This window comes from Mus pahari, chromosome 1 (assembly GCF_900095145.1).
Source record: "Mus pahari chromosome 1, PAHARI_EIJ_v1.1, whole genome shotgun sequence".
Classification (NCBI taxonomy): Eukaryota; Metazoa; Chordata; class Mammalia; order Rodentia; family Muridae; genus Mus; species Mus pahari.
The window spans coordinates 165879272-165895445 of record NC_034590.1 but is presented as its reverse complement, the minus strand read 5'-3'; the positions used below and the strand labels follow the sequence as shown (position 1 = coordinate 165895445).

General features: G+C 42.3%; 1 pseudogene; it reads left to right on the top strand.

Moving 5' to 3' along the window:
* The first annotated feature begins 2327 nt into the window (after positions 1–2327).
* LOC110335770 overlaps positions 2328–16174 on the top strand; it is a 31924-nt pseudogene continuing 18077 nt past the window's right edge.

Sequence of the window (16174 nt, the reverse complement as noted above, 5' to 3'; positions counted from 1 at the left end):
GTGTGACTCATCCCCATAGTCTTTTACATTTGAACACTTGATGCCCAACTGGTGGCGGTAATTTGGAAACATTAGGAGGTGGCGCCTCATTGGAAGAAGTGGACCTGGGAAGGTTCTATGGCCTAACTAACTATATATACTTCCTATCAAGAGAAGATGTGATGAATCCCAGATGTGGTCTGCCACCATGGCACCAATGGCACCCACTACTATGGTACCTATCACTATGGTACCTGTCACCATAGCACCTGCAACCATGGCTTCTCCCTAGGATGGACTGTAAACCCCTTAAGCTAGAGCCAAAATAAATCTTTCCCCACTCAAGTCAGATGTTTTGCCACAGTACTAAGAAAAGCTGTTAACACAAGATCAGAGAACTTCTGATTCTGAGAATCCAATTGTAACATGTTAGTGTTACCTGTTTGTCCTAGATTAGAAATGGAGAATGTCTTAGTCCATATAGGATGCTATAACAAAAATACTTGAGACCAGATACAAACAATAGTAGTTTACTGGTCACCATTTTGGAAGCTTGGAACTTTAATATCAGAGATGCTGGTAGAGTCATTGTTCCAAGAGGGCTTTCTTTATCATCATTGGCACCTTCTTACCATGTCCTCACAGAGTCATTAGGGTCCTGTAATCTCTATGGGTTCTTCTATGGAATAATTTAATTCATAAGGGCCTTGTCTTTGTCACCTCCAAAAGGTCTGTCCACACCAGTATTGAGGATTGAATCTATGCCCTCATGCTTAGTTTCAACATGAACTTTGTGGAAATACAAATGTTCAGGCCATGGCAGTCAGTTTTAATGATCAACTCAGGCTGGCTCATCTAACTCTCATGCACCTCACATCTCACTCTGCAAGATAGCCAGGACATTAGGGAACTGAGACAGGAAGATTTCATAGAACTATATGAAGATCTCCAGAGGAGACAAAAGGCTGTTAGAAAAGAAGGAGAGATGGGCCAATTAACAAAACAAATTCACACCATAAAAAACAACTTGGGGGTGGGTGGAGCAAAGCAATAACAGAACCCATGGTGGAAATTCAAACTCAAAGGAGCAAGGCTCAGATCTTGTTAATCACTCACCTTTCTCCATATTGGTCATCATTTATTAAAGAAATTCTTAAGTCTTGCTTATTAAAACTACTAACTCATCTCGATCTGAGAGAAAAATCCACTTCCCCGACAATTTCAATTGCAAGCATGCATTTCTTGTCACTCTGCTGACATTGCCGGGGCCCTCAACTGTCATATCTTATTCAAAATGTCTCTCAAAATATCTGCTACATAATACATATCAAGTGAATAGTACTTAATTCTGTCATTTTGATTTAGGTTATTATAATAACATCTCATTAAATATTTATATTAACTAATATTATAATGTGATTGTCCCATGAAGCAACTGAAGCTCATAAACTTCATAACCTGCCTGGGATCAGTAACTAATGGACATGGGACATTGTCCCTTCTCCCAGGATTTGATCATGTTCCTTCTTCTTAATCACCTATACTTTTCTCCTAAAATCACTTTTAATAATCTAAGACCAACTCTCTTGATTTTACTTAGGCTTGCCCAACACTGTCAGGGAGGATCCATGCTAGTTATAAAGCATCCATTGTGGAAGGACCTCATATTCCTAGGACTGCAAGGGTAGTGAAATTCTGTCATTAAACGCAATGCCATACAACAACCTCTCCCTGCATATATTTCTCCTAAAAAACAGATGCCTCCTCCTGTTTAATTTGAAGGGAATGCACAAGATCAGGCTCGTTTTCTGAAACTCCATTAGGTCCTTTATTGGTGGTTCTTTGTTACTAATCACCCCCTCCCGAGTCTCAGATAATGTCGGTGTTACTGCAGCGCCAGGTCACCTGATTTCTGCTGTTGCTTGTTGTCTGTGCTTGTTCATCTTCTACCACCCACCAAGATGCTCATCTTCCTTGTGTGGGGCACCAGCTTGAATGCTTTGAAGCACACAGCAAGACTTTTAAAGAGACATAAACAAATATGGCATTCCCTCTGAGGAAAGCAACGCCAGTAATTTCTCTTCCTCTCTTTTCTGGGAATCATAATTCTCACGAAAGAGGTGCAGGAGGCTTAGAAGGGGCTTTATATTTGCAAGAGGGCCAGGGGTCTCTGTCCTGTCTCTCTTCATCCTTTCACATTTCCTCCCCTCCTTCCCTCCCTCCTCCCTCCCTCCTTCTAGTCTCCTTTCCTTGCTATCCTACTGTTTGCCATTTCTCAGACTCTTGTTAGATGTAGTCGGATATTTCAGCTTCAAGGGACAGCTTCTATGTAAGGGTCTTTGTCACCCATGACGAGAGCTCTCTGCATCGGTGAGCTGCAGGCAGATGACCCAGTAGCTCAGGTTGTTATTTTCATCCTGATCTGCTCTGCTGTCTTGGTGTTTATGCTGGTCCTCTTGCGAGAGCTCTCAGAATCATGGGCAGCTTTCCCTTCATGCAAGGTGGGAAGAGAGGCGGAGACTTCCGTGCTAATGTTTCTTTTCCCCCGGTGAGGTGCATTCCACAAATACCAAAGTCACTCAACTTTCTCAATATTGGTGACCCTTCATCTGTGGATGGATTTGACTGGTGTTGTCTTCCCTTCTCAGTGGTCAGCCCAGATCCTTCTCTAAGCTTTTCAGGGCGCATAAAATGAGTACATTGCACTAAAATACATAGGGCATATGCCTGGGAAAAGCTCACCCTGGAAACAATCACGCAGAATGTGAAGTTGTACAAAAATCTGATCTGTTGCAAAAAGACATTGTCTACTTTATGAAAAAAACTGCTTTGTCTTGGTGCCTGGCATGGCTTGTCATCCTTCCTTGGTAGCCTTAGATTCCTCTCTGAAGAAAACTTTGATGGCTTATGTAAAGTTTGCTCTGCTGTATGTCTGTCAGACTCCTGGCTGCTGATTCTTGGGGGCCCACGTTTTAAAGTCTTTATTGTCAATGTGACATTGAGGGAGTTCCCAGTGGGCGCATGCCAACTTGAAAGATGAAAAAATGCCAACATTTCTTCTTACCCTATACCTCTCTACTGCCCCAAAGTACTGGGGTCAGCAGAATTTGAACTTGGAACTATAACACATCTTTCTTTTTTATAACTTGATGTTATTAAGAAACTGTGATAGGAGTAGTTACTGTACTTTTTCCTAATTAATAGAGTATACATGACTTTCATGTCTGTATAATACATGTTTGTCTTTAGGCTCTAATGAGAAACCTTCACTTAGGCGTTTGGATCTTCTTTATAGCATTGCTCCAGCGAGATGCCTCTTGGACATCACAGATGCTTTTTCATAGAAAGAGAGTATGCCTTGCTTGCTCGGCCGCACCTCCATTCCCAGATCTATATCTAGGTTTTCTGGATCTTAACTAAGGGTCATGCCAGTGAGTCTCAACCTCGGGTGTATGTTGTGGGCACCTGTTAGAAGGTCTTATGTGAGCCGACATTCTCCTCAAATGGCCAGCATATACAGGAAGCCCTTGTTATGCATAGTATCCCATGCCTTCAAAAGTTTCCAAACAAGTGGAAACCACATAATTTATATTAGTTAGTGGGGAAATTTACAATTGTTCTTTGAGTTTTAAACTTTTCTGTCAAAGTACTGAAGGTTCTTAGAGTCACTTATAAATATATGCAGAAATGCAAAAATTAAAAAAAATTATTTAGTAGTGTTGTTATAACTGCTAGAGATACTGAAAATTGAAGGGTTTTATTTCTTATAAAAGGCTGTGAAGATCAATGTGAGTGGTGCCTGCCTCCTTGCCCTTGCCCACATTGTGAGGAAACATCTCTGGTTTGTTTGGATTTACTGCTGTATTCCTCTCAGTTTGGACTAGTTTTATCTTTGTAGTTAAAACATTGAGAGGTAATTTTGAGAATTCTTTTACTGTGAAAGTTTTTAAAGTGCCATTTTTTTCCTCAAGGAAAATGTCCTCTTTTCATCATAAGCCTTTTTGTGCACATGCCAAAGTGGATCTTCACTATGTCCCTCTCTACAGGATGAGGCGTTACCTAGCAACCAATGGCCATGCCCATGCTTGGCTCTTGGTGTCTGTTAACACAGATTCAAAGTTTACTTGCACTGTTTTCATTATTTTGTCCCTTCACTGTGCTTTCATTCTTTACAACTCTCTGTTTTGATTATGCATTTTATAAAGTTCTTGTGAGTTTACCATTGCAAATCAAGGTGGTAATACTCCAATGTGCTTTGCAAGTTGTACGTAAGTTAAATAACGGATGTGGAGCAATCTATCACCACCAACTTTGCAAGAAGCTACTGGGTTGTTCTCATGTTAGATGGTGCATTTTATTTAAACCATAGTTTCAAGATCAAATTCCTGGCAGAAAATTTTATACTTTATCCAGTCATTCACAGTTAACAACAAATGGAGCTATGTTGTTAAGGCATTGAAGTTATAGTAGCCGAGACCTGTGCAGGTCACAAATTGACCTGGTGAATGATGCTTGGATTATATTTCTTCTATCTGTTCTAGGCATCTATAGTATTTTCAGGTATCTGCAAAAAAGGTACAGAACAGGGGTTCATCAAATGCCCATCCCTGGGCAGTATGCCTGCCACTAGCTTTAGGAAAAGTTGTACCATTAGCCTTGAGTCTATGCAGTGGGCACAGCCTGGAAACAGCCTTTAGTTAATGAGATGCAGTTTGATGCAGCAATACTGAGAAACATTGGTGCCATTAGCAAAAGTAATAGGGGCAGACAATGATCTGTGCGATGAGCCATGGTGGTGAAAAAGACAAGTGTCAGACTATACGTTGTCCTTCCTTCAAGGTGTCTAGTGTTTTTATAAATGAAAACTAACTCTTTATCACTGCTTTGGCCTTTATGTTCAGTTCAGGCCAATCTGATAACAGAAGTCTGGAGACTACAGCTCATCTCTGGTACCTCCTTACTCTGCAGTCTACCACAGTCTCAGTTTGGTGACCTGCATCCTTTTCTTGCATTGTCTTTAAAGCCCTCCTCCCTCTCAAGGGCATGGTGCAAGCTACTTGGCTTCTCCAGAGATGAACTGAGTCTTAGCTCTGAAGTAGCAGGAATTAGCAAAGAAAGTTGTGGGCTTGGTGACTTTGAAGCTAATTTAGACATCAACGTTTTTCTTTTAATAAAACCAGAGTATGAGCCATCTACTTTTTCTCGTGTCTACTTAATTACATCTTTCCTTTTATGTGACAAAAGAAGATATCATTTTATAAAAGAGCATAGATTTGAAAGTCAGATAGGGCTGAATTGGAGGCTAGCCTTGGCCCCTAATGATGCTCAGGCCTTTCAGCAAACACCTCCACTTTTCTCCGCATAAATGGCTACATTAGCTGGGTTAAAATAGCAATGAAATTTATGTATAGAATCTATCCCTGCCTAGGCCTATGCAAAATCTCTAATATATGGGCACTACACACCAAAAATGTGATCAATGAGTTAAAAATGACTGTAAAGGTCTCACATACATCAACTTATTGGCTCCATACACCAGTTCAGTTTGCACAACTGAGTACAAGAAGAGCTCAAATTGTTCTTTCCCAGTGTTCTTTCTATTTTAGATTCCAGTGTGCACCTAGCTCAGTTGTAGTGGTTAATTCATCCTCTGTATCCAGCAGAGCTTACTCACTGCTCAATTTATCTACCTTTATGTGAGTATGCGCTGCTATTGTTACTGATTTATTTTTGCATATTCTTCATTATTAGAAGTCTACTCAGATCATTTATAGATAAAGATGGGACTACAAAAACATGAGGAAAAACAAGGAAGTGGTGTTTCCCCTTGGGTCTCTGCAATGCCTGCTGGATCCTACCTTCCTGCCTGCAGTCCCTCTGAACTCATCACCCATGATGATTTATAACAATCTCATTTAGCTTTATCTGGGAAACAGTTCAGTTTGTTTTCTGCATTCATGTTGTTGATACCAGAGAAGTGGCACCGAGTCAATGTTTGAACATCAAATTCTCCTCCTCCCGACAGGCAACTGGGCCCATGTATGAATAGAATTTAAGGCTGTAGAAAGAATGCTTTAGTTTCATCACGGTCTTTCTTGTTGATTCTTCCTGAGTACATTCAATTTATTCAGGTTGAGTTCCTGTTTGAGTTCTGACCAATTTTATGAGAGGAGAAATGATGTGATCTATGGGCAGGCCTGGTCATGAAGCCTTCCTTCTGGGACATTGACACCACTGAGTCTACTCAATGTGTCAGCATGTGCATGGGTTTCCTGGCCATCTACTGAAGCATGGGGGATTTCTCAGGGGCCGCATCCAGAAACGGAGCCCCTTTTCCCAGCAGTCATCCATTGCTCACTAGCTCCTTGGCTACTAGGAAGAAAGCCATATTTTTAAATGAAAAAAAAAACTATAATATGAAATGGAGTTATGACACAGAAGAGAACTGAACTACCAAGTTACCACATGGAAGAAAAACCATCACCCAAGATAATCTGACTCTGATTAAAAGAATAAGAAAGCAAAGCAAGTGAATGTGTGAGCATGCAGAGCATGTTTGTTACTGTCAGGTAACTGACCTGGTGTCAGACGAAGCTCTTCTCCATGCAACTCACGAGACTTTCGTGGAAATAAAGAGGACAGTCTGCTTATGTTAATATTTTCTTTTTTAAAAAATTGGATATTTTCTTCATTTACATTTCAAATGCTATCCTGAAAGTCCTCGTATATTCCCCCTACCCTGCCCTGCTCCCCAACCCACCCACTCCTGCTTCCTGGCCTTGGCATTCCCCTGTACTGGGGCATATAATCTTCGCAAGACCAAGGGCCTCTCCTCCCATTGATGGTTGACTAGGCCATCCTCTGCTACATATGCAACTAGAGACACAAACTCTGGGGGTACTGGTTAGTTCATATTGTTGTTCCTCCTATAGGGTTGCAGACTCCTTTAGCTCCTTGGGTACTTTCTCTAGCTCCTTCATTGCTGGCCCTGCGTTCCATCCAATAGATGACTGTGAGCATCCACTTCTTTATTTGCCAGGCACTGGCATTAAAGCAATGTGTGAATGTAGCACATTATTGGTGGGAATACTTATAAGTCTAAAATAAAAATCAAGAGGCCAGATTCTGGCATGAGTCACAGGCTAGCCTCTCTTTTATCTGCATTGCCGTCATTTGTAAAATTGTACTCTAACCCTTGTCATGACTGCCTCTTGAGGTTACTGAAAGTGGCAAATGAAATCATGGATGTGTAAGAACTTTGAAACTGTGAAGTTATGCCAAGGAGAAGAGACTTTAATTACTAGGGAGGCTCTAATCTCCCTTGGGAATACCGTTTTCACACATCAGGGGATGCCATGCCTTGGTCCCCTTGTGTAAGCTCAGCAAAGCATGAGCTCAAGCTGCCTGGATGCAATGGGAAATGCTTGGCAGGCATTTTCTGCCTGGAGCAGCTGCTGGGAGCCAGAAATAAAGGTGCCTGTGAGTCTCAGCACAGAATGACTGGGGCGGGATCGGGGAGGAGGAAAGCTTTCTTCCCTCCTGATGATAAAGGTAAATGACTAGGAAAGGCCAAGCTTCACTCTGCTCCCTCATAGAATCTGAAGAGCAAGGGCACAGCTGCTAGCAATATGCCCAACTCTTGTGAGAAGTGTCAACAGGAACTGCTAGGCCCATCATTCTGATCCACTCCATATGAGGACTCTGAAACTCCCTGAGTAAATCCATTTTCTTTTTAGCTGTTACCTTTGTTTCTTCTCAAACATCAACCAACAGATAATCTCATGGCACAGGCTACAACAAAAGTTAATGCTGAGCTACATAGTCACCTTCCCCTTGCCCTGTGTATGTGTGTACATACACATATACATGCATGTGTTGGCGTGTGAATGAGGAAGCTGACATACAGTTTTGATAGCACAATGGAAACATAGCAAGCAGTTCACAGAGAAGAACAGAGGACCAAAGTTCCCCAAGCCAGCTTCCTGTATGGAGGAGGGCCTTCTCCTTAGAGGCCAGGATTTATGAGCCACATGTGCATATTCATTGTTCTTAATACACAACAGGCACTCTCCTAAGCACATCTTGAGTATTAGCTTATTAGTTATAAAACCTCATGACATAAATGTGATCGTCACCCCTCTTTTACAAAGGAAGAAACTGGGGTACACACATATAAAGCTCTAGGACACAAAGACAAGTGGTAAAGCCAGGATTCAAAACCTAGGCATCAGCTTTCACCATGCAGGCTCTAAACACTGAAGTCTGCTCCCTTGGAGGAAAAGGCATAGAATATAACATATGTGGTGACCTTTGCAGGTCCCCAGGGCCACGTATATTCTGGACTCTCTGCCTTGGGGTCATCAGAAAAGAGTTGGCCAATTAAACACACACATACACACACACACACACACACACACACACACACACACACACACATACCACACCACACTTCTTGAACGTTGTGTTGTGTAGAGATATATGTGACCATGTTGTGATTGTGATTTACAGAAATACAATATAAATCCCACTAACTAGTTCTGCTCCTGGAAACTGCCTCCTTTGATGGGGTCTCAAACAGCCATTGAAGCAGGTACATCAGAGACCCCAGGGCTCATAACATGGGAAGCTAGCCCTGAGTGAACTCATTATCCATCACCTGACTGTAAAATAATAAACAAAAAGGAAACCCCCAGGACGTGTGCTTTTAGTTTGGGGTGCTAAGGCTCATTAGTATATTGTCATAAATATTCATATTTTCAGCATACATTCATTTCTCATTACAATGCTTATATGCACCTCATTAATTATGAGTTGCCTTTAGGCATTTACTTGAAGACCATCAAGTACTGTGTAATCAAGTAGAGCTGAGAAATTACTTTTGTGAGGAGTGTGGGAAAAGGAAGGTGTGAGATTAGCAATTCGAATGTGTTTCCCACTTTTCCTGCTGACTGGCCCCTCATTTTAAAATGCAGCAAGCATCAAACTGCAGCTGATTCTCATGGAGACCGCTCCCTAGGCTCTTTGCTTCCACCTTGCAAGTAGTTTTCTACCATCTTCTGTTTTGACTAAGTCAGAAGTGTAGCCCACAGACCACTTCTGTCTGGTTTAATTGGAGATGCCTTATTGAAAACCAGGCACCTCCGCTCCAGCACAGGCCACTGAGTTATAATTTGTACAGGAGAAGCCCTGATAAACTGACTGCATGGACCAGTTTACACTCATCAACTCAGAGTCCTTCTCAAAAACAGTATGGCTCTGTGTGTGTTTCTGTTTGTGTATGTGTTAATGTATGTATTACAATGCACAGCACACACACACACACACACACACACACATGCATCTTTGGGGAGTAGTATGCTTGCTGTGTAGGTATATGTGGAAACCAGAGGCTGACTTTGGGCTGTATTCCTAAGTGGTTTCCCCACCTTGGATTTTGAGCTTTGGTCTCTGCATATTGCAGTCCCAGGTCAACTGGCTGGCCACTATCTCCGAACTCTCACGTTAGGGTTCTGAGCATGTACTCTTATACCTGGATTTTCTACATGTTTGCTGGGTAGCCAGACTCGCTTTACCCAATGAGTCATCTCCCCTGTCCTGTAGTATGGTTTTAATAATGGACAAAGGGACGTGTGCTCTGTGGGTGGGACTCCAATTTATCACATGCCTCTGTTGATTCTTACATGTGTTAACATTTGAAAATGAATGATATTACAATTACAGATGGGTTGGATGGAGAAAGACTAGGTGATAATGAATTTGATAAGGACACAAAGCACTATTAGCTGCTATTTATCAAAACAATTCTAACAAATATCAGAAGAATTTGCAAAGGAAAACTTGCAAAGTATGTTTCTGCAAATAGTACTATTAGGTCAATGTCTATGAAATCTTGAAAATCATCACAAAAGAGGAGGAATCCCCTGAAGACAGGTGGGCCCACATGCAATGCCCTGAGTTATTTCAGGACACTGTCCACCGAGAGGTTGCCATTGTACTGGCTGGTTTTGTGTGTCAGCTTGACACAGGCTGGAGTTACCACAGAGAAAGGAGCTTCAATTGGGAAAGTGCCTCTGTGAGATCCAGCTGTGGGGCATTTTCTCAATCAGTAGTCTAGAGGGAAGGGCCCCTTGTGGGTGGGACCATCTCTGGGCTGGTAGTCTTGGGTTCTATAAGAAAGCAAGCTGAGCAAGCCAGAGGAAGCAAGCCAGTAAGTAACATCCTTCCATGGCCTCTGCATCAGCTCCTGCTGCTTAACCTGCTTGAGTTCCTGTCCTGACTTCCTTTGGTGATCAACAGCAATGTGGAAGTGCTAGCTGAATAAACCCTTTCCTCCCCAACTTGCTTCTTGGTCATGATGTTTGTGCAGGAATAGAAATCCTGACTAAGACAGCCATCAATGACCCTCCTAGCACTGTCTACAGTGCTCAGAGTTGGAAGCAGAAAACAGAACCTGACAGCTTCTGGACCACGGCCTCCCACAGGTATGTTCTCTTCTGGGCAGTGATGTATACATTTAAAAGCAGACTTTTAAAAGCTAAGGGATTTCATGATTAAAGTCAAAAATGATATTTCTGTCTTCCCTTAAAAACTCAGAGGGATGAACAAGAAAGGATTTTTGTTTCTACTAGGCAGGAGCTGATGGCTAAGGATTGGCCACTATTTTTGGAATGACCTGAGTTTCTATGTAACCACCAAAGCAGTCTACTGTTTTTCATGGTCGGCCTGGCCATGGTCGTGATGCTTCTCCTATGAGACTTGGAAGTTTCAAACTTGGCTGCACATCGGAAAGGTGCTGGAGAAGAGGAAAAGAGAGGGAGTGGGAGGGGAGTGGAAGAGAGGTGAGACAAGGAGAAGAGGAGGAGTTGAGAGAAGAGGCAAGGAGGAGAGAGGGGGGAAGGGAAAACAAGTGGAGGACAGGGAAGGGCTGTAGAGGAAGGGACAGGAAAGGAGAATTGAGGAAGGAGGAGAGGAAAAAGAAAGGAAGGGGCAGATGTGGCAGGAAGAGAAAAGCAAAGGTGAGAAAAAAAAACACAAAAGAAGGGGGAAATGTAAGAAGAAAGAAGAAAAAGAGAAGGTAAGTCCGGGCCTACTGTGGAAGGTGGCTGTAGAACCCCCGGGATGAGGCCCCATGGTTCCCAAGCTGCCCTGGTGATTTTGTGTTAGAGGGAGTGAGAGCCAATGCTCCCCCTATAGTTAGCTGAGCTTTCCAGATGCTGCCTCAGCAGAGGATCTGAGCGCAGATCCCAGAAGTGTTCTGAGGAGCTTGAGGATGCACCTGCTATGGTCTCCGTTGGGAGTCTTCTCTCAACTGGCCTTGAGACACCGACCTGCAAACTCTGCTCAGATTGGCTGGGGTAGAGCCGGGTTCTTCATACTGAAATTCCCTAAGACATTTGGAAGCAGGCAGAGCAGAAAGGCTGCTTGCTCCGAACTTTTCTCCTGTGCTTCCTCTCCGTTCAGAGGAAATCAAGGCAAGCCCAGGAAACCAGTCATCTCAGGTCCCAAAGAAGGGAAGTCAAGGTGATAGGCACCAAACACTCCTGGAGAATGCCCAGTAGGCACTGGTTTTGGAAAGCATGCTTGGCATTTGAAAAGACCTTCTCCCTGTTTCTTCAAGCTAGTGACTATTGCAAACAGCTGGTCGCCCCGTGACGAGCTGCCACGTCTCTGACATTAAGAGTAAGGAACGTGTCTGAATCATGGGTAACTCTTCCATCACTGCTCATTTGATGCCATTTGGAATTTCAAAAAAGCTGTCTCTTGTCACAATAAAATCATACAGATAGAAAATGATCAGTATAAAGGACACAGGCTTTTTCTGACTTTGATTTAATTTGCTATAAGTGGCTCAAAGTCCTGGTGAGCAGCGTCTTATTTTTACAGTCCAAATATTGGTGAGGAGCAGAGCTAGGAAATGAAGAAATTCTGAGATCAACGGGATAACAGGCTCATCTAGAAGGTGAAAGTTAAACGTCTTTCACTTTCTTTTCTGTGAGGCACTGATGCCTTAGTAGTCAGCTTGGAGTCATGTCAAGTCACATGCTGCTCCATCCACATTCCCAGGACATGTCATGAGGACTCTGGGTGTCCCTTGGAAGTATATAGAAGGTCTGGTTGTTTTTTCCTCAGAATTTTCATGTGCAAATAGCAATGGTAACCATGCTGTCTTGCCTTTAGCAGTGGTTCTCAACCTTCCCTATGCTGAGAACATAGCAGTCTCAACAGTCCCTCAGGTTATGGTGAGACCCCAGCCATAAAATTATCTCATTGCTACTTTATAAATGTAATTTTACTATTGTAATGAATTGTAAATATCAGATATGCAACTACAAAGGGGTCATGTCCCACAGGCTGAGAAGTACTGATTTAGGGCAAGCCACTGTGTAGCAAGCCTCCTGGGGGGCATTTACATACCACACATTGATTCCTCCTGTCCAGTATCATCTTTGCCCTCTGACTGTCCCAGTCTCAGAGCCTTCTCTGCTTTTCCCGATAAACATCTTTTCAATCCTCAGGCTCTGCAGTTTATCTTCTCTGACTGAAATGCTTTCTCTGGTTTGTCTACATTTCCCTCCTTATTTAGCTCTATGCCTCTTACATCACCTTTTAAAACCTCAGTGGCTGGGCTACTCTCTAAGAACACATTCTATTATATAGCCCAAGTAGGACTAATCCTCTATTGAGCTGCATATGGACCCTGGTGTGTTCCTACACAGCAGTTTGTAGACGTGCCTCTCAACAGCACCACATAGCTAGAGCCACAGTTTAGAACTAACAACCACCATTGGATGCTGGCTCTCACCCTCTCAGCTCAAATGACAGAGCTCTGATTTTCACCATCCAAGTATTGGTGAGGAGTGGAGCAAATAATGAAATTCCTACTTGAGAAAGTTGATGAAACTCTCTTTCTCCACTATCTTATTTTTTCAGCCCTAGAATTAAACTAATAGCTTTGAAATATGCTAGGTAAGGGCTGCACCTGAGCTTTACCCCAGCCCCTCTACCCTATCTTTAAGTTGAGAACACCACTTTACCCATCCAACGGGCATGTTATATGATTGGCAGCGAGATGTGTAAGGAGCTATCTTTAGCAGTTACATATACAAATTATTTTACTGAGGTCAAGGATTTTAACATTTTATTCATTAATTTATTCCTCTTATATTTTTTCCTTAGCACCTATATCTGCTTAAAAATATCGGATAAATTCATTGATGATACTAAGCCAAAAATCATTACATCAATGACTACAGGAGATACACTTTTATGAAAGAAAAGGATATATAAATAAATATTCCTTCTCCCTTATGTGTTGGCATGTATATCAAGTTGGGAGAGCATTTGTCTGTAGTTAGGGTAAGAGTTTATATTATTTATCCCTAAGATAGATAAAAATACAACTATTTTGTTCTATTTCTCAAAAATCCTACCGTAGAAGGACAGTATGGAGTTACTCCCTTACATGTAACAGCTAAAATCAGACCAAACAACAAGAAGACAGACAGGATATATGAATCACTGTCTTTGCGGATATCAGATAAAGGCAATGAGCAATGCACATATCAGAAGCATTGAGTTCCTAACTTGCTGACTGGAGAGGTTTAAGACTGTAATGTAAAGAAGGCCTCCGGTCCAGTCCAGCGTTCTAGCGAGAGTGTACAGGACTAGCTACTTGCAGAGGCCAAAGTAGAATGTTTTGAGACAGAGCCCAAGAGAGGAGAGAGCTCCTGTGGAAGAGAACTCCAGACCTGGAGGAAGATCCCTTGAGCGTTCATCTGGATGTCTTATGGACATGACTTCAGACTGGAGAATGAGCTGCCTCAAAAGCATCAGACGAACTGCCATCAAATCTCACTCAAGGGTAGACAGAGCTCCGACTCTCGCCTGTCTGAGAAGAAGCTTCACACTGTGCAGTCTTCAGGGATTCAGAAGTGATGTGTCTCAGTAAGGAGGCACAATAGGCTCCAGAGTCAATAATTGCTGCTCTCATTCCCACTAAGGCATCTTAAGACCAGGACTTCAGAGAATTCAATTGTCGCTAAAAATCAACTACTTCAAAGAAGGCATAAGATACTTTATGAATAACTCAAAACAAATCATGGACCTTAATGCAAGACTTGAAATCCTGAAACTTCTAGAATAGCATGTAGGAACAATCTGTTATAACCCTAGTTTGGGGAGAGATGACCCAGATGTATCACCAATAAAGTGATCAATAAAAACAAAGCATAATTAATTTGAACTTTATTAGAATAAGGAACTTCTAGTCTCTTAGAGTCACTGTTGGCATGGAGAAAAATGTTGTAAAAATTTGGTGTTTTAAAGAATATATGTCCACATTGGGTAAAGAATCCTTAAGTCTCAATGATAAGAAAAAAGTATAATTAAATAAGGAACAAAATACCCATGAAAGGATATAGGTACAGAGACAAAATTTAGAGCTAAGATGAAAGGATGGACTATCCAGAGACTACCCCATCCGGGAATCCATCCCATCATCAGCCACCAAACNNAGATACTAANNCACATGCCAGCAAGATTCTGCTGAAGGGACCCTNATATAGNGGCCTCTTGTGAGGCTATGCCAGTGCCTGGCAAACACAGAAGTGGATGCTCACAGTCAGCTATTGGATGGAACACAGGGCCCGCAATGGAGGAGCTAGAGAAAGTACCCAAGGAGCTGAAGGGGGGCTGCAACCCTGTAGGTGCAACAACAATATGAACTAACCAGTACCCCCAGAGCTCATGTCTCTAGCTGCATATGTAGCAGAAGATGGCCTAATGGGCCATCATTGGGAAGAGAGGCCCCTTGGTCTTGCAAACTTTATATGACCCAGCACAGGGGAAGGCCAGGGCCAAGTAGTGGGAGTGGGTGGGTAGGGGAGCAGGGGCTGGGGGAGGGTATAGGGAACTTTCGGGATAGCATTTGAAATGAAAAAAAAAAAAAGAAATGTAAATGCAGTAAATACCTAATAAAAATTGAAAAAAGGAAAAAAAAATAGACAAAATGTTTGAACAGCTACTTTATCCTAGGAGATAAGATGAAAAGCAGACATATAGAATGTCTTTTAATGAGTTGGACATAAAGGAAATGCTACATGTGTCTGAAATTGTCCCAAATTGAAAATACTACACCAAATGTTGGTGTGGTTGTAGAAAACCTAGAATGTTCATACCTGAGGCTATAAATTGCTAATCCTCTGAACTTCCCCCTGCGGTGTATGCTTCTCACTTCTGGCTTCACAAATGAAAGACGGACAGACAGACCAACCGAAACACACACACAGCACGCTCACACACATCCATATGTTTAGTATGTTCTAAGCAGCTCAATGGCTGGGCCTCTCTTGCTATCCCAGATCCAATGGGGAAGTGGTCCCCGAGGCTGCCTCCCTGATTCTTACGTGGCAGGATGCTTTCTCTCCTGCTCCCTCAAGTCTGATCCTTCTCTCCTGCTTCCTTGCCCACGGAAATCTCAAGTCCTGTCTCTGTCTCCCTGCCCAGCATTAGACTGTGGCCACTTTATTTTACCAATCAAAGCCACCTGGGGGCAGGGAACGTTCGGGTCTTGCAGGCAGACCTGCCAGTTCCCATGTAATGTTGGGAGCCGATTAACACAAATAGCCTTAGAATCAATCCACAATTGAAACTGAAGCTGCTTTGGCACTGGTTTCCTAACTTCCTGATCTAGGATCCAGTATCTCACTGTTTATAGCTCTTGGCTTTGGATCCTCTGTGTCAAACATATTCTCTGACTGATTTACCTTTTCTCATAGTGACCAAGACAGTGGTAGGAGTAAGTATTCATAATTTTCTAGGCATAATCTTAGCAGACATAATGTGAATCTTTATTATAAAGTCAAGAAAAATCTTTTAAATCTCATTGGCTCTGTCGGTCACAAGTGATGTCTCCAGTTAACTAGGCTAGGGAAAATAATGGCAGTTTTCCTGACTTGACATTACCTTCTCTCTAAACCTAGTGGTAGAGAAACAAAACAAAACAAAACAAAACAAAACAAAACAAAACAAAACAAAACAAAACACTCAAAACATAACCAGTGCAAGTGTAGAGATGAGATTTACCAGGAAAATTGGGGTATGACTCCACACATCTCAGAGAACTGCAGAATATAAACTCAAGACCAAACATAATAAAACACACAAAATCATTTTTTGACAAAATACCACTAAAATC